The following is a 25,307-nucleotide window of genomic DNA, read 5'->3' on the forward strand; positions in this document are numbered from 1 at the left end:
CTAGCGTGAGTTTCAATTCTCCATAGGGTACGTTGGTAACACCAAGCAGGCAAATGGACTTATCTAGAGAGAAAGAGTTCCACTTTTTTATTCTTTCCCTAATTGCTTTGTACTTTTGCCATGAACTCTGTGGCATGACACTTTGTCTTTGTCACCAAAGTGTATACGTGATTGATTTATAGAAGAATTTTCACTGAAAAGTTTTTGAAAGTTGTAGATAACGAATTTGGGCTCTCTAGTCGGATTTATGTTTACTTACTTCAGTAAAAGCTCACATGCAACATACCAATGACGTGATTGAGGAAAGAATCACCTCAATTCATTTTCTATACCAAAGTTGAATTGCTTACTTGCAGTTTTGTGCTCAGCTATATCCAGTTAGCATTGCAAGAATCATGCAGCTTGATGCGTATGCTTAGCCAGCAGAGCACATGGATTGTTCTCGAGAAAGTTGTCCGTCAACCTCTTCACTGAGTCTGCTGGGTTAACTCACCTAATTTATGTTCTGCCAGGCAAAAGGAGGAAAAAAGAGCAACATAATTTGTTGCTGTGCAGTTAGACAAGATTTTGTAATCTAATTAACAATTCCAAAACGAATATATAGCCATGATTCCTGTATTAATAATGCATTTGAAACGGAGAGCCACTTCTATTAACCGACCATTGATCTATTACGTTTAATAAGAACAGGATTCGGAGATAATCCTCAATTGTAGATAACCAATGGGCAGTGATCCACTCGCTTGAGCATTGTCCTGTTATTCCTTCCAACTTGCTCTGCTCACTTCATTTAATAACTCATATTCGATATTAAAAAGAAGCAACAAGAGATGGTCGGGCTCCAAAGCTGCTTTGGTTACATCGTAACAAAACAACTGTATAAATCCAGAAACACGATAACTTCCGCGTTCTTAATACAACCACCCTGCAAATTTGACTCACATTTTTTCATTTGTTCCCATGAAATGCGAGATGCTCATGTAACGCTTCCGTTTTTCAAAACCTTCAATCCTCCACTTCAATCTCTCATTCTCATCTTCTTCCCTCCTCTCTTCCTTTCTCAATCTTCCCTCCGCTCAAATTTTCACTTTATGCCATGGTCTCATTCTGCAGTCTCTGTTCTTTTCTTCTTTCTTTTTCCTTTGTTTTTCTGTTTCTGTTCTCAAACTTTATTGATTCTCAGGCTCAAGATTATGTTTATCCAACTGCCATGCTTTCAACACAGTGGACGAATAACGCAACAGCTGATTTCAACATGCCATATGAAGATGGAACGACCATTCAGTCAATTCTACTCCGAGACAAAGAAGCTTATGGCCCTGCCTACGCCTGTGGCTTCTACTGTAATGGTAACTGCACCACTTTCCTCTTTGCTGTTTTCATCGTCCAAGTTGACTTTGATGGTTCATTCAATAATGGAATTCCATAAGTAGTGTGGTCTGCCAATTGAAACAATCCTGTAAAGATTGGTGCAACGTTAACGTCTGAAGGCGATTTGTTGTTGAAGGATGGTGATGGTACTGTTGCTTGGTCCGCAAACACTTCTGGTCAATCTGTTGTAGGCTTGAACTTGACGGATTTGGGGAACGTCGTGCTGTTTGATAAGAATAATGTGACTGTTTGGCAGTCTTTTGATCAGCCAACCGACTCACTTGTCCCTGGACAAAAGTTGATGGCAGGGCAAAGATTGATGCCCAGTGTTTCCAAGACAAATTGGACCATAGACGGTGTGATTACACTATCCATGTATAGCGATGTTTTTTATGCTCAGATGGAGACTAACCCTCCTCAGATCTATTACCATTATCATATGGATTACCTGAATGCAAGTAACGAGTCTCCATATGTCGAGTTTGTAAATGGAAGCTTGGCTGTCTTCTTAAATTCTACCACGCATGTGAGCTTTATTCCAGTCCCTTGAGCATCTTCTGCACAATACATGAAGCTGGCTGGGCTCGGATGGGCATTTGAGAGTGTATAAGTGGGTATCTGAATCTGGGTGGATAAAAGTGGCCGATCTTTTGACGCAGTTTGTTGGGGACTGTAGTTATCCGACAGTGTGTGGGCAAGATGGAATTTGCTCCAATGGGGAATGTACTTGTCCAGCTTTGAATGGGGGAACGAGCTATTTCAAGAAAGTAGATGATAGGCAGCCTAATCTTGTGTGTTCTGAGAATGTTCCATTGTCTTGTGGGGCTTCACAATATCAAAGTTTTTTGGAGCTCCAAGGTGTCGCGTACTTCACTTTCACTTCATATCTCAAGAACATAGATGACTCAAGTTGTAAGGAGGCTTGCGCAAAGAACTGTTCATGCAAAGCGGCTATTTTCCGATACGAATCAAATCTCACAGACGGCAATTGTTACTTTCTAACTCAGGTGTTTTCACTTCTGAACAATAAAAAGAATGTTTATGATCATTTTAGTGCTTATCTTAAAGTACAGAAGCTGGTCAGTGAAGCTCCTAATACTTCAAATGACAATTCTTTTGATAATCGAAGGAGCAACCATCTCCATGTAATACTTGGGTGCAGCCTTGCGGCTCTCTTTGCCATGATGATTCTCATCGTAGTCATGGTTTTGTTAGTTCAAAAGGGAGATGACAATGAGGCAGAGGAGGATTACCTTGACCAAGTACCCGGAATGCCCACAAGATTCACTTATGATGACTTGAAAGCCATCACAGAGGACTTCAGTAAAAAGCTTGGTCAAGGTGGATTTGAGTCCGTTTTCATAGGAACACTGATTGATGGCACAAAAGTTGCAGTGAAGAGTCTTGATGGTTTTGGCCAGGTCAAGAAATCCTTTCTAGCCGAAGTCGAGACTATTGGTAGCATCCATCATGTTAACTTGATGAGATTAGTGGGATTTTGTGCAGAGAAATCTCATAGGCTCCTTGTTTATGAGTACATGACAAATGGGTCTTTGGATAGATGGATCTTTCGCAAGTCCGGTGAATCTGTTCTTTATTGGCAACAAAGAAGGAAGGTCATTCTTGACATAGCAAAAGGACTGAATTATCTCCATCATGATTGCAGACGGAAAATAGTTCACTTGGACATTAAACCCCAAAATATCCTCTTGGATGAGAATTTTAATGCCAAGATTGCTGATTTTGGATTGTCTAAGTTGATTGATAGGGACCAAAGCCAGATTGTCACGACCATGAGAGGAACTCCTGGTTATTTGGCCCCAGAATGGCTGAGTGCAGTGATTACTGAAAAGGTGGACGTGTACAGCTTCGGTGTGGTAATCTTGAAGATAGTTTGCGCGAGAAAACTTTTCAGTTTTTCTTGAGATCGGGAAGATGCACATTTACTTAGTCTTTTGAAGAGAAAGGCTGAAGAAGAAAGATTGTTGGACATTCTGACCAGAGTAGTGAGGATATGCAACTAAACGGACAACAAGCTGCCAACATGATAAGGATTGCCGCATGGTGCTTGCAAGATGATTTCACAAAGAGGCCTTCCATGTTATTAGTCATCAAGGTGTTGGATGGTGTTAGAGAAATCCCATTTGATCTGGATTACAACTTCTCTGCTCTGCCCTCAGTCAAAGAAACTCAAGGAGTGTATCAAGGGAGTATTGATTTTGGCGCTACCACTGCCTTATTACCGTCAGTTCTTTCAGGTCCAAGGTGACAAATGAAACTAGTGTGACTCCATATGGTGCGATTGGTAATGCTGAGCAGGCATATGGACTATCTGGAGAGCGAGAGTTCCACTTTTCGATGCTTTCCCTATTGGCTTTGTACTTTTGCCATGAATTCTGCGGTATGACGCTACCTCTTTGTCACCGAAGTGTTTTACGTGATTGATTTTTAGAAGAATTGTCACTGAAAAGTTTTTTGAAGTTGTAGTTAATGAATTTGGGCTTTGTAGTCAGATTTACGTTTACTTGGTTCAATGTAAGCTAGAATGCAGCATACAAATGACATGACTGAGTAAAGAATCAACTTCATTCATTTTCTATTGCACAGTCTCATGCCCAGCTGTATCTAGGTAGCATTGAAAGAATCGTGCAGCTTGAGGCTTCTTCTCGGCTAGCAGAATACATGTGACTGATTGCTCTCAAGGAAGTTGTCTGTCAATTTTTTTTAATGAGTAAGCTGGGTTAACTCACCGGTTTTATATTTTACCAGGCGAAGGGAGGAAAAAAAAGAGCAAAAGAATTAGTTGCTGTGCAAGTGGACAAGAATTTGTAAAGTAATTAACGTTTCCAAGGTGACTATTCAGTCATGGTTCCTGTATAAATAATGCATCTTCTTCTCTAATCTCTCAAAAGAATCTGTGTAATTCGTGTACATGCTTTTAAAATAGAGATCCACTTCCATCAACCGACCACTTATCTACTACGTTAAATTAGTACTTGTCGCAACCCTCCCGAGGTGAAGGACACGAATAATCCCCCTCACGAGGTGACGCTTACGCTTAGCAGAGACTCTCCCTAAGACTACGGATTGGAACTTGTTTACTAATTTAGGGTCAATTACGGCCAAGGAAGACGAGGAGCTCGTCTTAGGACTTGTTTGTCTTTCGTGACAAGTTTTAGGATCTTGCAGTTACTTTCGTGACAAGTTTTAGGACTTGTTTGCACTTTTTAAAGTTTTATGACTCAAGTGCACTTTTGTGACAAGTTTTAGAACTTGTTTACACTTTTTGAAAATTTTAGGACTCAATTGCACTTTTGTGATAAGTTTTAGGACTTTGAATGCACTTATCCCAATAATAAACGAAAAGCGAATCAATTTATGATTTTGAAAATCCATAAACCTTGATGCAAAACTCAATCTAAATGCCTTCAAGACATTACCTTTTTGTAATTTTATACCATGCAACGCTACTTAATTAAACACACCAATACAAAATTTTCATTTTTTTATGACAGTTACTCATGGTAACTAGTTTAGAATTTTTTTTTTTTGGTATTTTCTTTCAAAAAGAATGTGCTATATATACCAACGTTAGAATTACAATTACATGCCAAATGCATTTCTATTTGAGAAATTTATTTAAGCTCTGTGTGCATGTACGGCAAGATCAACCTAGATGTGATTCAGTGTAAAGTAGGATTCTATGTCAAACTAACCTAAACATAATATAAATTTATATATAGAGTTTAACAAAGAAACCGGACAGGCATAGAAACTACATCAAAGAATGCATCCACTAAGGTCAAATTCCCGTGACTTAGGAAGTCCTGTCTTCGTATGAGAATTACCCGAATCCTCGATTAGTTTTGAGCAGCCTTGAAGCTTCAGCATGGCAAGATTTTACGACATGTAAATGCTAAGTGGAATGATTGCTAGTCCCTTGCAATTGGTTAAATATATAGGCTCTAAAGTGACAAGATTTTCTATTAATACAGGAAGTTCCTTAGTCGAAGTCCCTGTAAAAGTAAGATCTTGCGAGCCTTTGATTTTATTCCAAATATCAGTGAATCTTTGCAGTTTTGAGCAATAATCAAGATTGAGAAGTCAAGACTCTTGGATTTTAGCACATTGGAGAGATGACGAAGTTCAGAGCACCCGCTTAAATTCAACTGTAACTTGCCATAACATGCAAATTACTCGGGGGCACATTTTACACCCCATGGAGATCCAATTCCACGAGATTTGAAGTACACTCAAGGTCCAGCATACAAAACAGCGATTGGCATTCACTAAAGTTGATAACTTTTTGAAGTCCTTCATCACATGATTGACCTTGGGTTTTGCTGTGCAGCAACTTCGAATGCAATAGTAAACAGCAAACATCGAGTTTGGTGGTGACTTGGCTACAACTTCAATGGCATAGGCAAGGCGGCTAAACCAGAACGATCGTTGTTGTAAAAATTAATGCGGAAACAAATCGGATCTTGCAGTTAAACAATGCGAGAGAGCCGGAGAAATAAATGAGAAATAATAAAAGACACCAAAGATTTATGTGCTTCTATTCGAGTATCGATAACTACATCCACGAAAAAAGCTATCAGTAACTAATCTACAATAATAAGAGAATTATAGTTACAATCACTTACACGTACAAGTGTTTCCTACATCAAGAGTATATCTAAACCCAAAGAATTTATAAAATAGATAACTCAATAGGATGTAAAAAGCTCAAAACACAAAATGCACCCATGTTCAATGTTGGTTGTTCGGAACGTCCCCTCGTGCGGCTAAAAGTGCTCGTTCTCTTCCCACGAAGGAAGTCAATTTTTTCCACTTGTGCGGCTCCAGCTCTTTCACCGAGAGCTACAGTGTGGCCTTTGCTCTTGAAACAAAATAACACATATTTAAATGTGGCCTTTTTCCGGAGGAGACCCTAGTGCCCCAAAAGTCCAGTCAACAATAACCTTTTTGACCTAGACCCACAAAAAATATACATTCCTTATCTTGTGTGGCTGTTAGAATATTTTAGCTTTGGGAGCCTTTTCTTTTACGGATAAAAGAGACTCTCTCTGTTCTGTGCAATATAGGAGACAATAGTCCAATCGGTTTAACAGATCAATTGACATCATCAAATCAGATTGAGTACCGTAAACGTTTCAAACTCAAGACACGATTTTAATAATTCTCCACTTTGACTCGACGTTTGATGCCAAGTCATATTACTCATTATCCACGTTACTCTCTCAACACCTCAGCAGGCGCTCATTCTCTACGGGCGTCAATTGATCTTAATTAGAATTTGAGCTTTGCCAATAAAATGGGCTTAGTCATCACGTATGCCGGGTTCTTCTCTATTGTTATCTTCTTTATAACAACCTTACCCTTCACTAAGACATCTCAGATGAAATGTTACCTGATATCGATATGTTCCGTTCGCTTGTGATAAATCGGATTATATGCTAGATATATCGTACTTTGGTTATCACATTATATATCAACACTTTTGTGTTCCAACCCAAAGTTTGAGAGTAAACCTTTTAGCCATATCACCACCTTCACTATAAAAATTAGTACCATGTACTCTATCTAAGTTGAAGATAAGGTAACGTGCTCTAAGTCGAAGATAAGGTAACGTGGTCTTGTAATAGCTCACTTCCTAGAAGATAGGTGATGAAAAACTGCTTTGTCTTTGTACAAAGCAACAGATGAATGAGAAGGCGGCTTTGCTCATGAGTTAGCGATCAAGTGAAAAAGGACTTGCTGAGCCACATTCCAACTCACTGCACAACTTGTTAGCATAAACACGTACATTACTAAGATATGTATTCATCCAAGTCACCGTGGTGATTAGAATCCATATATCCAATGGTCTCACTATCATTGCTATCCTCCCGGTACACTATACCAACACTCGTGTCTGCTTTAAATATTTGAGGACTCACTTCACAGCTTCTTTATGAGTTTTACCAAGACAATTCCTGTAACGGCTAACTACGCTTCCAACTTATGAAAAATCAAGCCTAGTACATACCATATCACACATAATATTACTCACTACATTAAAATAAGGAACACGAGACATATGTTTTTCCTCTTCCTCCTCCTTAGTCTGCGGTGATAATTTATTAAAAAGTTTAAAGTACTTTGCTAAGAGTGTACTCATAGATTTCGCTGATTGCATATTAAAACGTGTTACAATCTTCTTAGTATATTTCTTTTGAGACAGATGTAAAACTCCCACAGTCCTATTATGCAAAATCTCCATAACCAATATTTTCTTTGCAGCACCTAAATTTTTCATCTCAAACTTATCACTCAAGTGCCTCTTTAGCACATCAATATCAGATATATTCTTAACTATTATAAGAATATCATTAACATATATCAATAGATAAATCAAAGACCGACATTCCAATATCTTAAAGTAAACACATCTATCCATCTGACTTTTCGAAGAGTCTTAGCTAGCCATGAAAGCATCAAAACATTTATACCACTGCTTAGGAGATTGTTTAGCCCATATACAGATTTCTTTAGTAAAAAAGCATGGTTTTTTTTACCCTGAATGGCAAATCCTTCAAGCTACCTCATCCAAATCCGCTTCTCCAACTCATTGTGAAGAAAAACGTTTTCACATCTAATTGCTCCAGCTCAATATCTTGTGCAACAACTTAATAGAAGTATGTCTTACCACAGGAGAGAACACATCATTGTAGTCAATATCCTCCCGCTGTATGTATCCCTTCACAATAAGTGTCACCTTATGTCTCGCTACCTTGACTACGACAATGCTTTCCTTCTGTTTGCAAGGTTATGTGTGCGACATTCCGAATTTCGACCCACTTGGGATCTATGAAATGCATGATTTCATTAATGCACTTGTAGTAAATATCGCCTAGAACTGATAATTTTTGGGATAATAACCATTAGGGAAAGGCTAATTAGGGAAATTAGATTCGCGCGACCAAAGAACTTGATCATGGACTGACTTTCGACCAAAAGGATTGTCGAGGTGATATTCCGGGCCAGTATAGACCGATCCAAGGTTTATTAGTGAATTATTTGCTGCTGGCTCTTCCCGTGGATGTAGGTACCGATATGTCGGACCGATACACATGAATATTGGGTGTCCTTTATGTTCCTTGTTATTTCTCTGGTAATTTCACATTTGACTTAATTTGGAAGATTCGGATTAGCTTCCGCATTTGTTAATATTGCAACAACACTAACGCTCCACTCCGGTCTCTCATTTTCATCTTCTTCCCTCCTCCCTTCCTTTTTCAATCTTCTCTCTGCTCAAATTTTCACTGCAGGCCATGGTCTCATTCTGTAGTCTCTGTTCTTTTCTTCTTTCTTATTCCTTATTTTTTCTATTGCAATTCTCAACCTTTATTGATGTTCGAGCTCAAGATTATGGTTATCCAACTACCAGGCTTTCAACACAGTGGCCGAATGATGAAGCAGCTGATTCCCACATGATATATAGTGATCGAAGGACCATCCAGGCAATTCTGTTCTGAGGCAAAGAAGCTTATGGCCCTGCCTACGCCTGCGGCTTCTACTGTTATGGTAACCCCTGCAGTTTCCTCTTTGCTGTGTTCATCGTTGTAGTTACCCATTATGGTGTAATTGATGAATCTGGTGTTGGATTTCCACAAGTAGTGTGGTCTTCCAATTGAAACAATCCCGTAAGTATCAGTGCGATGTTAGAGCTCACGTCCCAAGACGATTTGGTTTTGACAGATGCTGATGGTACTGTGGCTTGGTCCACAAACACTTCTGGTAAGTCTGTTGTAGGCTTGAACCTGACAGTTTTGGGGAACCTTGTGTTGTTTGATAAGAATAATGTGACTGTTTGGCAGTCTTTTGATCAGCCAACCGACTCCCTTGTCCTCGGACAAAAGTTGATGGCTGGGCAAAGATTGATGCCGAGTGTTTCTGAGACCAATTGGACATTAGTTGGGACGATCGTGCTTTCCATGAATAGCGGTGATTTATCTACTCGAATGGGGACTAGTCCTCCTTAGATCTATTACAAGAATGCTATTGTTAGTCCGAATGCAAGTATCAAGTTTGCATATGTTGAGTTTGTAAATGGAAGCTTGGCTTATTTCTCAAATTCTATCCAGAATCTGACTTTGATTTCAGTCCCTCCAGCATCTTCTGCACAATACATGAAGTTGGGCTCGGATGGGCATTTGAGAGTACATGAGTGGGTATCTGGGTGGAAAGAAGTGGCTGATCTTTTGACAGAGACTATTGGGGAGTGTGGTTATCCGACAATGTGTGGACAATTTGGACTTTGCTTCAATGGGCAATGTAGCTGTTCGGCTTCAAGTGGGCAAACGAACTATTTCAAGGAAGTAGATGATTGGCAGCCTGATCTTGGGTGTTCAGAGATTGTTCCTTTGTCTTGTGGGGCTTCACAATATCAAAGTCTCCTGGAGTTCAAAGATGTCAAGTACTTCACTTTCACTATAGATCTCCATAATGTAGATGCTTTGAGTTGTAAGGAGGCCTGTGCAAAGAACTGTTCATGCAAAGCGGCTATATTCCTATATGGATCGAATCCTAATAGTGGCAATTGTTACTTACTAACTTAGGTGTTTTTACTAATGAAAATTGACGTGAATACATATGATTATACTACTTACCTTAAAGTACAAAATGTGGCCAATGAAGCTCCTAAAACTTCGGTTGATAATTGAAGGAGCAACCATCTCCCTATAATACTTGGGTCGAACCTTGGAGCTCTCCTTGCCATGATGATTCTTATCGTACTCATAGTTTTGTTTGTTCGGAAGAGAGATGATAATGAAGCAGAAGCAGAGGAGGATTATCTTGATCAAGTACCTGGAATGCCCACAAGATACATGTACAATGATATGAAAGCCATTCCAGATGACTTTAGTAAAAAGCTTGGCGAAGGTGGTTTTGGTTCTGTTTTCGAAGGTACTCTAATTGACAGCACAAATATTGCAGTAAAGCGCCTCGATGGTTTTGGGTAGGTCAATAAATCCTTTACAGCCGAAGTTGAGACTGTCGGTAGCATCCATCATGTTAACTTGGTAAGACTCATGGGATTTTGTGTAGAGAAATTCCACCGGCTCCTTATCTATGAGCACATGCCAAATGGCTCTCTAGATAGATGGATCTTTCACAAATCCAATGAATGTATTCTTGACTGGCAACAAAGAAAGGAGATCATTCTCGATATGGCAAAAGGACTAAGTTATCTTCATGAAGATTGCAGACAAAAGATAGTTCACTTGGACATTAAACCCCAAAATATCCTCTTGGATGGGAATTTCAATGCCAAGGTCACTGATTTTGGGTTGTCCAAGTTGATCGATAGGGACCAAAGCAAAGTTGTCACAACCATGAGACGAACTCCTGGTTATTTGGCCCTCGAGTGGTTGAGTGCAGCAATTACTGAAAGGTTGACATGTTCAACTTTGGTGTGGTAATCTTGGAGATAGTCCGTGGGAGAAAAATCTTCGATTGCTCTCTAGATGAAAAAGACATGCATTTGCTAAGCCTTTTTAAGAGAAAGGCAGAAGAGGAACGATTGTTGGACATTGTGGATAATCATAGTGACGATATGCAACTAAATGGGCCACAGGTGGTGAATGTGATGAGAATTGCTGCATGGTGCTTGCAAGGAGACTATACAAAGAGGCCTTCCATGTCGATGGTCATCAAGGTGTAAAAGGGCAATATGGAAGTTCAAGATGACCTGGATTTCAACTTCTCTGCTCAACCTTCCACATATGGAGCAGCAAAACTCTGTCAAATGGACATCGAATTTAGTGCTACCACGGCATTATTACCCTAAGTTCTAACCGGTCCACGATGACGCTGCAAACTAGTAAGAAGTTTTTGTTCTCTATATATCAAGTGGTAAAATTGGGTAGGCAATTGAATTTTCAGAGTTTGAATGTTCCAATATGTCATTTTTTTTTTTCTGGCCCAAAGAAAATCCGTGGCATGATATCAATTTTCATTTTTACTGGCAAAGCATTTAGGTTTTATTGCTTATGCATTGTCCAGTCGTGCTCAAGTTTATTGTGTTAGTTAGTAGTAGGAATATTCCGCTGGTCACCAAAATGGAATTTTGGGAATGAGTAACTACAACTTAATTTTCTTTTTGATACTCTGCTTGCAAGTTTTAGCTGGAGAGTGATGGAGATATGTTGCTGATATTTTAACCCAGTTTCATGGCGAGCATAGTGTCTGAATCTATCTAGGAAAAGGGGGAACCGGTTGAGCTATTTGTGTAAAAAAACTGCTTAGACTAGACAGTTTTTGATAATGTCTTTCAGTAGCTTTACTATTTCTTTTATCCAAACCTGATTTGCTCTTTTGTTTCTATACCTGCCGATTCAACGATTCTTCTTTCCATGTCTTTTTCATTTGGAGGTTAATCAGCTACATAGTCTGTTCTGCGAATTCATTATCAAAACTGATAAAGGAAACTGGAGAAGCTTATCATTGGTATAGTTCTGATATTTTCCCGTACGTGACTACTTATATACTCGGTTAGCCATCTTGACTACCAACTTCTTAACGAACCATTGTGATCTTTCCGAGGCATGTGTCTGCCAAAAGCAAAGAACTGATATGATTGGGCACTCAAGATTTAACTATTTGATCTATTAATGACACTTATTATTCTCAACTACCTGGACTTTTATTCCTCTTTATCGTCGTAGTTCTTGACTCGGAGGAATCAACTCTTTCTCTTGGCCTCGTTTCTTCATATCAATTTTGATATCCCGAGCATAATCTGTTGATAGGTAGTGAGTATTTTTTAGAAGATTCCAAAAGTAGAAATACAATTTCTAACTTCATGCTACGTTATAAATACAGAACAAACAATGAGATACAGAAATTTCACCGATTTTACTATTCGACTTTGCTAACAGCAGAAATGATACAATGTCTTCGTTAGATCTGTATGCAGTCACTTGGATGGGTAATCAAGTTGTTTTTTTTTTCTTTTTTCTTTTTTTGGAAAAAGTTTCTTAGAATTTGATATGTGTTGTTATGAGATCTAACTTCTAACCAATCGGCAGCTGGCTATGTGATGTACAGTCTGCTAAAGTCTAAAAGATATCAAATCAATCTTGACAGAAATAAGAGACTAGTTGTAACTTTAATTTGAAAAGAAAGGGCAAGGAAACAAACACCAAGTAGAGTACAAACTACAAAAGGGGTAATCAATTTTTAGTACTGCTGAAGGAGACTTTGATTTTGTCATTGTTCTACGCTTAAACTTGCGTTTAGCTCTTTCGGATGGTGCGAACCTTATGCAGACTTTCAATCGCCAGGTAAAACTTTACATAGCAAGAAAAAAAAAAGGATATAGTTGTCGTCCGTTGTGTGAAAAACATGCCGACAGACAGTAATATATTAACATAAGTTTTTTAATATCGTGCAAGTCCTAATCTGTCCTACTTTCGGAGTAGCTTCTTACGAGTGGTCTTCTCGAACTTGACGACTATTTACGTTTTATGAACTAATATCCCATAATGGTAGTTTGATTTGAAGCATCTAATCTAATGCAAGCAGATTGGATGCCGGGGAAACAAACAGAGAAAGAAAGATTGCTCATTTCTCTAGCAAATCACTGGTTTGACACTGTCGTCAGATATCGACTTTCTCGGTACAAGACTAGGGCCAAAGTTCCGCGAACCTCCCGCCCACCTCGAACTCTCTCACGTTCTGTCGCGTTCTTGTCTTGCGTGTGCGCGCCGAATCTCCTCTTTTAATTGCCAAAGAAATTTATAGAGATGCCACAGAATCAATGGGTTTCTTTTCTAAAGATGTTTCCTTTTCCTTTCAATCTTCTTTCTTTTGTTTCTTCCTGCCTCCACACTCACAAGAATCCGACTTCAAGCTAGACCCAATATCCACGTTGCCATGCATGTATGTTCAGAGAACATAAGCCCTCATTGCGTACATGGTCAAATATACGGGCAAGTACATTGATTTTTGTACAACCCTTATGTTAGGGTTTCAAGAGATGTAATAATTTTCTGTCTTTCTTATTCTGTACTAGCCGAAATTCCTTTCCTTGTGTTATTTACTTTCCTCGTTGAAAACATCACAGGCATCACACGCATTACAATTTTCGGCCAAGCAAGAAAGGAAGAGGAAGTAGCCGAAATTCTCATGAAGGCCAGGCTCGAGTGTACTTGATTTGGAATTTCAAATGAGCTTAGATTGCTCTTCTAAATTCAAGCTCATTTTACACGTCGGACCAATTTGAATACAATTTGCAAACAGGCCTATGTTTCATTCAATGTGGACATGCTATTCCTAAATGAAAATGTCTCTAGTGTCCAAATGCAAAGAAATGTGGTAAATAATTCGAATGCAAGACTATGCTACAATTGATAATTTTGTTCAAGGGTCAAATTCTATAGCTATCGAAGAATTCGATCCCTAATTTTCATAAATGCACGAGAGATCTTTTAGGCAAAAATTTAGGTGCCAATAGCAATATATTCAGAGACACTCCTCAAGCAGAGTAGATAACGATGGCCCATGATCCACTCACTTGTGCGTTGTCTTGTTATTTTTCCACCTTGCTATGCTCACTTCACTTAATAACTCTAGCCCGATATTGCAGAGAAGCAACAAAACATGGTCAGCTTCCAAAGCTGTGCTGTCCAGGAAAAATTGCACCACAAATCCTAACCCTCATGTATAGAATAAAAATGAGTCTTAAACCTTTCAATTAGTTCGATCAATTTTTTTTTTAATCAAAAAGTGCAGTCGAGTCCTCAACTTTTCAATTGATTCAATTATATCTTCCATCTTTACTGAAAAATTCAATTATGCTCTCAAATTATGTTGAAAACTGCAGTTTAAGAATACCACATAACTACATTTTAAGTGACAGCAGGCAATTCTGGTACTGTTTATCAAAATGACTTGATTGCACGTTTAAAAGAAGGTTTACAACCTTATTGAATCAATTAAAAGATTAGGACTTGATTGCATTCCATGCACAAAATTTAAGACTGCATGTGCAACTTTTCCGTTTTTCTTGCATCTAACTGAAAGTTGACTTCAAAATGGCGTAATCTTTTGATAGGTAGCGACTTTCTTTTTTTTGCTTTTTCTAATATTGATGATACCCTATCCTGTTCTTCCATTTTTTTCGGGGTAATCATCGTGTTCTTCCTATGCTCGTTCTGATTTCAAAATTTAAATATTACGCTGCATGCATTATCAACCGGTTCTGTTATCATTAATAATTATATTTTGTCGTAACTTAATATTATATATCCAGTTAAAAATCGTACAGCAAGCGCACTATGTATATTCTACCAGGTACGGTCCAGCTTCGCGTGCGGGGACACCCAGACCAAGTCCAAATCCTTGCTTTTCGGGCCCAATAATCCTTGCTTTTCGGGAAGAAATCTATGACAACAAAAAGGACAAGAAAATACAAGAAAAAGCACGAAAACTTGTAATGTTATTCCCTGGCCAAATACCAAAAAGCAATATACATTTTATAATTTGGAAAAACGCGAACACCGTACATATAGATTTAAAAGTCGATGTTTTCAAAAAGTTATTGACTACATTTCATATTTTCAATAAGTTTAGCAAAGCGTTTATTTTGAAAGATGTAATTTTTTCCGTGTCAATTAAAATTAGATTCTGTAAGCTTAAATTTTGTCAAAAAAAATAAAAATAAAAGTAGAAGTTTAGCAAAGAGTGTACTTTGAAAGGAAAATCAGTATAATGTCGGCCCCAAAAGTAAAAGAAACATTTTCTGTTCGTTTTTGACGTGTCCTGTTTTCTGAGACAAGCAAGCATCAAGAGAAAAAGCGATTATTGAACATTCTGAACTCGACTCCCTCGTTCATGGATCCAATGGAATTCATTGCACTCCCACGCTTCAATCTTTCTTCTTCTTCTTCTTCTTCTTCCCGAATTTCTCGTTGCAGGCCCTTTTCGCACTCTACACCCTCTGCTCTGTCCCTCCATTCTTCTTCCTCTGTTCTTCTCTCGCATTTCTCGAGCTCAGTTTATGCCCCACCCCGCGATTATCCGACCGCAGAAGGTCGATACGAAGTGGGTGCTCGACGCAACGGTCAATCACTCCATCCCATTCCCCGACAGCTCGCTTGGATTCGTTCGTAAATTCGGTGAGGAACGCAAGTTTGGTTTTAATTACCAAAGCATCTTCGGCGTAGTACATGAAGTTAGGCTCCAACGGGCGTTTGAGTGTATCAATGAAGAGCCGGGTGGGAAGAAGTGGCGGATCTTCTTATGGGAATCCTGCCGCTTACCCCATGGCTTGTGTGTGGTATCAATGTAGTTGTCCGGCTTCCAGTGTGGGGACGAGCTATTTTAAGCAAGTAAAATATAGGAAACTAAACGGACAACAGGCTGCGAACATGATAAGTATGGCAGCATGGTGTTTGCAAGGTTGATTTCACACAGAGGCCTGCCGTGTCAACAGTCATCAAGGGAGTGGATGGTGCTACGGAAATCCAATTTGATCTGGATTATAACTTCTCTGCTCTACCATCAGTCAAAGAAACTCAAAGAGTGTATCGAGGGAATATTGATTTCGGCGCTACCGATGCCTTTTCACCGTCAGTTCTTTCTGGTCCAATGCGAGAAATGAAACTAGTGTGAGTTTCATTTCTCCTTATGGTGCAATTGGTAATGCCGAGCAGGCAAGTGGACTTATCTAGAGAGTGAGAGTTCCACTTTTTGATTCTTTACCTAATTGCTTAGTACTTCTGCCATGAACTCTGCGGCATGACACTACCTCTTTGTCACCAAAGTGTATACGTGATTGATTTATAGAAAAATGTTTACTCAAAAGTTTTTGAAAGTTGTAGTTAACGAATTTGGGCTCTGTAGTCAGATTTCTGTTTAATTAGTTCAGTAAAAGCTCACATGCAGCATACAAATGACGTGATCGAGCAAAGAATCAACTTAGTTCATTTTCTGTACGAAGTTAACTTGCTTATGCACAGTTTTATGCAAGCTTTATCCTGTTAGCATTGCAAGAATCATGCAGCTTGATGCTTGTGCTCAGTCTAAAGAGCACATGCGAGTATTGCTGTCACGCCCCGTACCCCACGAAGCGGGAGCATCCCACCTTCGGTCGATAAGTTGGCTGCGACGTCCCAGGAAGCGCCGCTGACCCACACCCAACAGAGATCAAGCACAAGCGGAAGCATAAAATCAACAAACCCAGACAATTACAATATGAGCCAATGATAGCCGTCCAATAAACAATCAATCAACGCAGAAAATATGTACATACTTATATTACTATTTTAAAACTCTTTTTACAGTGTTCACGACAACCAAAAAGGAAACACCAACAGCTGGGGATAACCCAAACAGTCACTTCTCCGTTCTGCTCCATTCCCACCGAGGTGCATGCTCGACGACTGCTGGATAAAAGACGGTATTCCCAAAAAGAGGTGATGCCCTCGACATTCTACGGCTGGGGGTCTGAAATGTTTCGGTTTACACAACCGTGAGACGAATCTCAATGAGTTCAACCCCTAAACCTAGGCTAGGCTAGCATGCAATCTCACGACCGGAAACAAACATTTAAAATCATAACACAACCATAATCATACAATTCTACGACCTACTTGAGGTTAGATAGTTCAATATGTAATAATCACGGGACATACGTGGCACACATTATCACACGTACGCCAATCACATGCTCATACACCGAGTCTCACACACTCGCATGCCATTCAATGCATGTTTATGCATGCAAATGTCATTGACATATCATGCACATTTCTTTGGCCCACTGGCCCACACTGGCGCACTTGCCCAATTAATTATTATTACGACTCGAGTCATCAATTTTTCACGGCCCGGTGCGTCTAGCCTGCTTCAAAGTGCATGAGGCGCAGCATCCGATCTGGCCCAGTGTCTCTAGCCTGCTTCCAAAGTGCATGAGGCGCAACACTGTTCTCCTTGCGAACCAGAGCCTGCTTCAAAGTGCATGAGGATGGTCGCCTTCCGGACGTACCGGGCATCGTCCTGCTTCAAAGTGTATGAGGACGGTATCGACCCGAAGGTCCTTAGGTGATCACACAGCTCATTATTATCTGAACCCAGTGTATAACGCTTCAGGGTATTTTAGGTGATCACATGCTCATGGCAGACACGCATTCTCGCACAATTTTCATCACATGCCTCACTCTTGGCATACGCAATGCGTGTCCATATTATGCAATGCAATGAACCACGAGCACCAATATAATTCAGACAACCCGGGCATACCCGGCAATTTCACCTATGAACTCCTAAATTGGTCATTAAACCCTATTATCCTCCCCAACGATTCTCATTAATCCACTAAATTTTTCCGATAATAAATTCTACTAATCGGTCCTCAACCCAGTCTCAAATACACACTGCTATTATCTAAGCCAGTCAAAAATGCACCGATAATACCTAAACCAGTCCAGGAAAAACGCACTATCAGTCCTAATCTGGGTTTAGGAATTTTACTCACCAAAACAAGGGTCACGACGACGGGGAATGGCGGCCGATCACTGATGGACAGTGAAACCGGCGGCGGAATTCCCGACGGACGGCGGCGCGGTGTCCGGACGGGGTGAACAGTACCCCCTGTACGGACGGCGTGAACAGTACCACCCCGTACGGACACACTGTACGGACGGCTGGGAACGGTGGCCGCGACGGCCGTGCAGTGCGGATGAAGCAACCGTACGGACGTGAGCGTGCGTACGGTCTGCATGCGGGACGGGGCTGAACGGCGACGTATGGACGTCTTTGGAGGCACGGGTGTCGGCGGAGCGTCGATCGGAGCTCCGGCGAAGCTCCGGCGGTACTGTTTGTAAAACAGAAAAATGAGAAAGAGAAAGAAGAGAGAGAGAGAGAGAGAGAGAGAGAGAGAGAGAGAGAGAGAGAGCTGTTTTTGGAGTATAGCTAGGCATGTGGTGGCTGCTCTTGGGTGAAACTATCTCTTGGTGGTCTTTGGCTCGGCGGGGACGCTCACCGGCATGTCTTGTTCCGGCGTGAACAGTACCAGAATTCGCAGAAAGTGCACGGCAAAAACCAGAAACGGTGAGGAAGAAGAGAAATGAGGAGAATGGGCTCGGCAGATCAGGGAAATGCGTGAGAAAGAGAGAGATTTCTGGTCAATTGGGTCAAAGATGGTCTAAGTGGAGTCCAAGTGTCATTATCTAAGCCCTTTGGACACTTTTGCCCTTGATTCAATGGACAAAATTTGATCAAATCCAATAATTTAGGGGTGAAATGGTCTTTTGTCCCTAACCATGGTTGACCAGACCTGGTTTAGCCTTAACTCACCTTGGTTAATCCCAAAATTAAATCCAATTTTCGGAATTAATCAAAAATGGCCTAGGGGCATTTTCGTAATTTTTCGATCCCGAACCGAAATTCCAATTTTCGCACATACGCGTTCCATATATGCGTGGCCAACATAATATGACATCGGAATCGCGAAATTCATCGCGTAAGCCCTCGAAAATCCACGTCAAAGTTTCGGGAATAAAATAATATTATTTTTCCAATTTTTGTTGAAATTCCAATTGTTGTCCAAAACGACTCCTGGTATGCGTGGCCACCCAAAAATGGCGTCGGCCACGAAAAATAACCTCATTTGGCCTCGAAAAGCGACGCTGACATCCCGGGGGCAAAATCGTAATTTTTCACCCCCGGACCGAAATTCCAATTTTTACTCGTACTAACTCCTCATGTGAGTGGCCAGCGTAATATGACGTCAGATTCCCAAAAATAGTCTCTTAAGCCTTTGAAAATCGATACCGAAATCCGGGCCCAATTCCGTGAACAAAACCCGCTAAACTTTCAATTTCAGAGTCTCTCACTAACGGGTGGCTGTTTAGAGGTTACGCGTATCGACCTAAGGCTATTCGTATCGTGATGGTCTCGATCATTGAGAGAATGAGAAATTATCATTAGTTCAGAGGTCACAATCATTAGGTTCAAGTTCGGATGGTTGACCACGTGCACTTTTGGTCTTGCAGAATCACCTGCGTCCCAATCGTACATCGTTGGCCTTGGCCAAACCAAATCCGTTACCTTTCCTAAGATCGGCTCACGTTGGCCCAAAATATTTCCTCAGAGTCTCTCGTGATCGGTATCCCTTTCGCGATAGGGTCCCCGGTCCACGTACCATCTTCTAGTTAGCCATACTCTATTGGTTAGTATCCCAAGAGTGATCAGCTCTGGGTGAGACTTACTAAAATGAAATGCGAAATAATATCAGTTTCATTGATCCCGGAAATTACATCGAAATTCGGGCTGTTACAATTGCTCTCAAGGAAGTTGTCTATCAACTTCTTCAATGAGGGTGCGGCGTCGACTCACCTATTTTGTGTTCTACCAAGCAAAGGGAGGAAAGAAAGGAGGAAAATAATTAGTTGCTGCGCAAGTAGATAGGATTTTATAATCTAATTAAAGTTTGCAGGATGAATATTTAGACATGGTTCCTGTGTAAAAAATGCATCTTCTTCTTTAATATCCGGAAGAATTCTCCGTAGTTCATAAAAAAGCCACTTTTATTAATAACCATTTAGGAAGCACGGACACTCCGGGGGGCCTCCATGTCGTGTTGGACATGTCGGACACTGACACTCGTCCGATACTCTTTTTTTTAAAATTAATTTGTGGATTTGAATCAGATTATTTTGTTGAAATAATCATAAAAATGATAATTTATGATGTATATATAAAAATATATATTTAATATACAACGTGTCCTAATGTGTCGAAATTCTATATTTTTTGAGAAATGACGTGTCGACGTGTCGTGTCGCGTGTTGTGTGATGGTGTCGATGCTACTTAGTTTGCCGTTGATCTATTACGTTAAATAAATACTGGAGACAGAGATGGTCCTCAAGTGTCGATGACCAATGGCCAGTGTTCTGCTTTCTTGAGCGTTGTGCTGTCGTTCACTCCACGTGCTCACTTTCATTTTAGGAACTAAAATCCCATAATTCAAGGAAGCAACAAAACATTGGTGGGGTCCAAAGCCGTTTTGCCTTTTGACTTTGAAAAGCAACAGCACAAACCCAGAAACACGACATCTCCCATATTCCAAGTCCAACCAACCCAATTCCTCAAAATTTGACTCACACTTCTTTTCTGTTCCCATGAGCGTTACGCTTCAGATTTCATGAACCTTCAACCCATTGAATCTCTAATTTTCATCTTCTTCCCTCCTCTCTTCCTTCCTCCATCTTCTCCGTGGTCACATTTTCACTGCAGGCCATGGTCTCATTCTGCAGTCTCTGTTCTTTTCTTCTTTCTTTTTCTTTTGTTTTTCTATCGAAATTCTCAAATTTGATTGATGTTCAAGCTCTAGATTCTGATTATCCAACTGCCACGCTTTCAACAAAGTGGACGAATAACGCAACAGCTATATTCGCCATTCAATATGGAGAGAATGCCATCATGCGAGTAATTCTACTCAGAGAGAAAGGACTTATGGGCCCTGCCTATGCCTGCGGCTTCTACTGTAATGGTAACTGCAATACTTACCTCTTTGCTGTTTTCATTGTCCACGTCAACGGTGGTCAATTAATTAATACAATTCCTCGAGTAGTGTGGTCTGCCAATCGAAACAATCCCGTAAAGATTGGTGCGACATTAGAACTCACATCAGAAGGCGATTTGGTGTTGAAAGATGTTGATGGTACTGTTGCTTGGTCCACTAGCACTTTTGGTAAGTCCGTTGAAGGCTTGAACCTAACAGATTTGGGGAAGCTCGTGTTGTTTGATAAGAATGATGTGACCATTTGGCAATCTTTTGATCATCCAACCAACTCGCTTGTCCCCGGACAAAAGTTGATGGCGGGGCAAAGATTGGTGCCGAGTGTTTCCCAGACAAACTGGACCGTAGACAGTATGATTACGCTTTTCATGAATGGCCGTGGTTTATCTGCTCAATTGGAGACTAGTCCTCCTCAGATCTATTACCAGTCTCTTATTGATAATCGGAATGCAAATATTGAATCTCCATATGTTGAGTTCGTAAATGGAAGCTTGGCTTTCTTCTCAAATTCTATCCGAAATGTGAATTTGATTTCAGTTCCTCAAGCATCTTCTGCACAATACATAAAGCTGGGCTCGGATGGGCATTTGAGAGTGTATCAGTCGGAATATCATGCTTTGGAATGGGAATATGTGTGGGTAGATGTGGATGATCTTTTGACGAAGTATCTTGGGGACTGTGGTTATCCGACAGCGTGTGGACAATATGGAATTTGCTCCAACGGGCAATGTAGTTGTCCGGCTTCGAATGGGGGAACAAGCTATTTCAAGCCAGTAGATGATACTCAACCTGATTTTGGGTGTTATGAGAATGTTCCGTTGTCTTGTGGGGCTTCACAAAATCAAAGTCTTCTGGAGCTCACAGATGTCACGTACTTCGCTTTCACTTCAAATCTCGAGAACATAGATGCTTCAAGTTGTAAATAGGCCTGCGCAAAGAACTGTTCCTGCAAAGCGGCCATATTCATGTATGGATCGAATCCTGCTAATGGCAGTTGTTACTTACCAACTCAAGTGTTTTCACTTATGAACATTGACAAGAAAACGAATTCCTATAATTCTACTGCTTACCTAAAAGTACAAAATGTGCACTCCGCAAAGTCTCTAAATCATTCTCCTGAAGCTCCTCCTACCAATGAAGCTCCTAATGCTTTAGTCAACAATCGAAGGAGCAACCGTCTCCTTGTAATACTTGCGTCCAGCCTCGGAGCTCTCTTTGCCACGATGATTCTTATTGTAGCCATAGTTTTGTTTGTTCAGAAAAGAGATGACAATGAAGTAGAGGAGATATACCTTGATCAAGTACCGGGAATGCCCACAAGATTCAAGTCCAATGATCTGAAAGCCATCACAGACGACTTTAGTAAAAAGCTTGGCGAAGGTGGTTTTGGTTCTGTTTTCGAGGGTACTCTAATTGACGGCACAAAAGTTGCAGTAAAGCGCCTTGATGGTTTTGGGCAGGCCAAGAAATCCTTTCTAGCTGAAGTTGAGACTATTGGTAGCATCCATCATATCAACTTGGTAAGACTCGTGGGGTTTTGTGCCGAGAAATCCCACAGGATCCTTATTTATGAGTATATGTCGAATGGGTCTCTAGATAGATGGATCTTTCACAAATCCAATGAATGTGTTCTCGACTGGCAAAAGAGAAAGAAGATCATTCTCGATATAGCAAAAGGACTTAATTATCTTCATGAAGATTGCAGATTGAAGATTGTACACCTAGACATTAAACCCCAAAATATTCTCTTGGATAGGAATTTCAATGCTAAGGTTGCTGATTTTGGAATGTCTAAGTTGATCGATAGGAACCAAAGCCGAGTCGTCACAAACATGAGAGGAACTCCTGGTTATTTGGCCCCCGAGTGGCTGAGTGCATCAATTACTGAAAAGGTTGACGTGTATAGCTTTGGCGTGGTAATCTTGGAGATAGTCTGTGGGAGAAAAGTCTTTGATCGCTGTCTGTGGGAGAAAAGTCTTTGATCGCTCTCTAGATGAAGAAGACATGCATTTACTAAGCCTTTTTAAGAGAAAAGCAGAAGAGGAACGGTTGCTGGACATTGTGGATAAGTATCACGAGGACATGCAACTAATTGGGTCTCAAGTGTTGACTATGATGAGGATTGCTGCATGGTGCTTGCAAGGAAATTATACAAAGAGGCCTTCCACGTCGATGGTCATCAAGGTGATGGAGGGTGTCATGGAAGTTCCAGACAACCTGGATTACAATTTCTTTACTCAGCCGTCCACTAATGGAGCAAATAAATCAGGTCAAGAATTCAATGCTACCACTGCATTATCACCCTCAGTTTTAACTGGTCCACGTTGAAGCGACAAACTAATATTAATTTTTGTTTTCTATGTATGGGGTAAAATTGTGTATACAATTGAACTTTTCAGCGGTTGAGTGTTTTCAGTGATTTCCTTTGTTGAAAACTCCGGGTGGCATTAATCTAATGAAAAATCATTTGAAGTGGCTAGCCGTGAAGATGATGTCATTAACAGCGTGTATAAACATTGCCGTTCAGCTTTTTGCTTGTTCCGAATTGACGAACTGGGGCCAACTCCAAATCAATGTCGGTTGATTCCGTTCCTGACGAGATCACTGTGTCTTCTTTGTGTTGTCTGTTACCAAATCGAAAACCCTAGCCCCAAATTGTTCTTCTCTTGCCCCAGGCGCAATTCATGACAAATTTCATGGCGACATAGAGGGACTTCTCATTGGAAGACGAGGGATAGCCAGCGTTGATGTGGACTTTCAGCCGGCGCATTGCCGTCACCATCAGTTGCCATGGATGGACCGCTAGTGCTGCTTGTGCTGCCTCTGTAGTCAAAGACTGCTCATGAAGAAGGCAACGAAATCAATTCGCATCGCCGGGCCGATTTTCCACTTTGGTTTAAATCTTTTTAAAATAAACACACTCAATATGTTATGTACACAACAAATAGTCAGAGATACATCACCGAAGTCCCTCAAATAAATAACTTTTAAAATTGCGGCACACAAGTAATCGATTAAAATATCACCACATCAAAGCAGGCGCAGTACTGTGCCATTTTCCAATTAGATTTTTATCGCTTATGCAGAGTCTAATCATACCCAAGTTTGTTATATTAGTACTAGAGGTAGTTTCCGTAACTCACATTTAATGGGGCATATCAATGATGAGTTGCCTCGAAATTTTAAAGACGGAATCAAATGGGTCCAATATATAAATGACTAACTACATATTGTCTTAATGGATTGGGAACACACGCATTTCAAGCACATTATCATTACTGTACAATTACCGATTTGATGACATGGGCTCACAACCGTTGGCAAAACGTTTTGAAAAAATAAGGTGGAGACTGCGACCATTGCCAACCCGCCGCCCCACCCCCCCTAAATGTCATCATTACTGTTAAGATATTTAAGTATTAAATTACGTCTTTATCTACAATTTTTATAAATTCTTTACTCAAACTTTTTTATTTGACGGAGCCTCCTTCAGCCTAACTTTTAAATTGCATAAAAATGAAACAATCTGAATTGAGTTCTTTTTCGACCAATCTAAATCCTAACCGACTCATCCGTTTAATGGGTCGAGTTAGTACCAACGGTGATAGGAATACCGTCACCAAAATGGAAGTCATTTTATATTAACAAAAATTATTTGCTATAGGGAAGAAAGCTTTGACAACAAAACTAAAAAGAGAGAGAGAGAAAAGAAACAAAATACAACAAGAAGAAAATCAAAACCAAAATTTGGAAAATCATGAATAAATTACATATAATATTATAAAACGATATTTCCAAAAAGTAATACATGTAAGTACGTCTTTATTTTCAGCGAGTTTAGCAAAGAGTCTATACTAAAAGGTCGAGCCTTTTTTTGTGTCAACTAAATTTAGAATCTGACCCAAAAAAAAATTTTGATTCTGAAAGCTTAGATTATATAAAAAAATTAAAAGTAGAAGTAAGGATGAAAATTGAATATTTCTAGTTCTCTACCATACGAGCTTTTTCAACCAAAATTATCCCACGCTTCAATCTCTATTCTTCTTCTTCGTCTTCTTCCCCGATTTCTCGTTTCCGGCCATGTCCGCACTCTACACTCTCGAGCTCTGTCATGCTCAATGTGGGAGTTGATACGAAGTGGACGAACGATGCAACAGCTAATCACTCCGTTAAATTCACTGACGGCTCCCTCGTGCGAGTGGTCTTTCTCCATGGAAGTTTGGAAATTAGAAACTGCGTGCTTTTGTTTCACCGAAAATTTTCATAATAAAAGAAAATTTTTTATCATGAAAATCATTTCCAAGAAAAAATTATTAGTTTCATTTGTTTAGTGATTTAGGAAAAGTGATTTCCTTTTTGTTA

General features: G+C 40.1%; 4 pseudogenes; all 4 read left to right on the forward strand.

The window, feature by feature from the left end:
* The first annotated feature begins 1,096 nt into the window (after window positions 1-1,096).
* LOC115685787 (G-type lectin S-receptor-like serine/threonine-protein kinase SD2-5) lies at window positions 1,097-3,640 on the forward strand (annotated as a pseudogene).
* A 4,519-nt stretch (window positions 3,641-8,159) lies between these two features.
* LOC115685861 (G-type lectin S-receptor-like serine/threonine-protein kinase At5g35370) lies at window positions 8,160-9,974 on the forward strand (annotated as a pseudogene).
* A 255-nt stretch (window positions 9,975-10,229) lies between these two features.
* Window positions 10,230-11,350, forward strand: LOC115685873 (G-type lectin S-receptor-like serine/threonine-protein kinase SD2-5; annotated as a pseudogene).
* A 9,312-nt stretch (window positions 11,351-20,662) lies between these two features.
* Window positions 20,663-23,273, forward strand: LOC130139171 (G-type lectin S-receptor-like serine/threonine-protein kinase SD2-5; annotated as a pseudogene).
* Window positions 23,274-25,307: the final 2,034 nt, after the last annotated feature.

The sequence above is a fragment of the Syzygium oleosum genome, unplaced genomic scaffold, assembly GCF_021117445.2.
Source record: "Syzygium oleosum isolate NSW1041296 unplaced genomic scaffold, Sole_v2.1 Sole_v2.10, whole genome shotgun sequence".
Classification (NCBI taxonomy): domain Eukaryota; kingdom Viridiplantae; phylum Streptophyta; class Magnoliopsida; order Myrtales; family Myrtaceae; genus Syzygium; species Syzygium oleosum.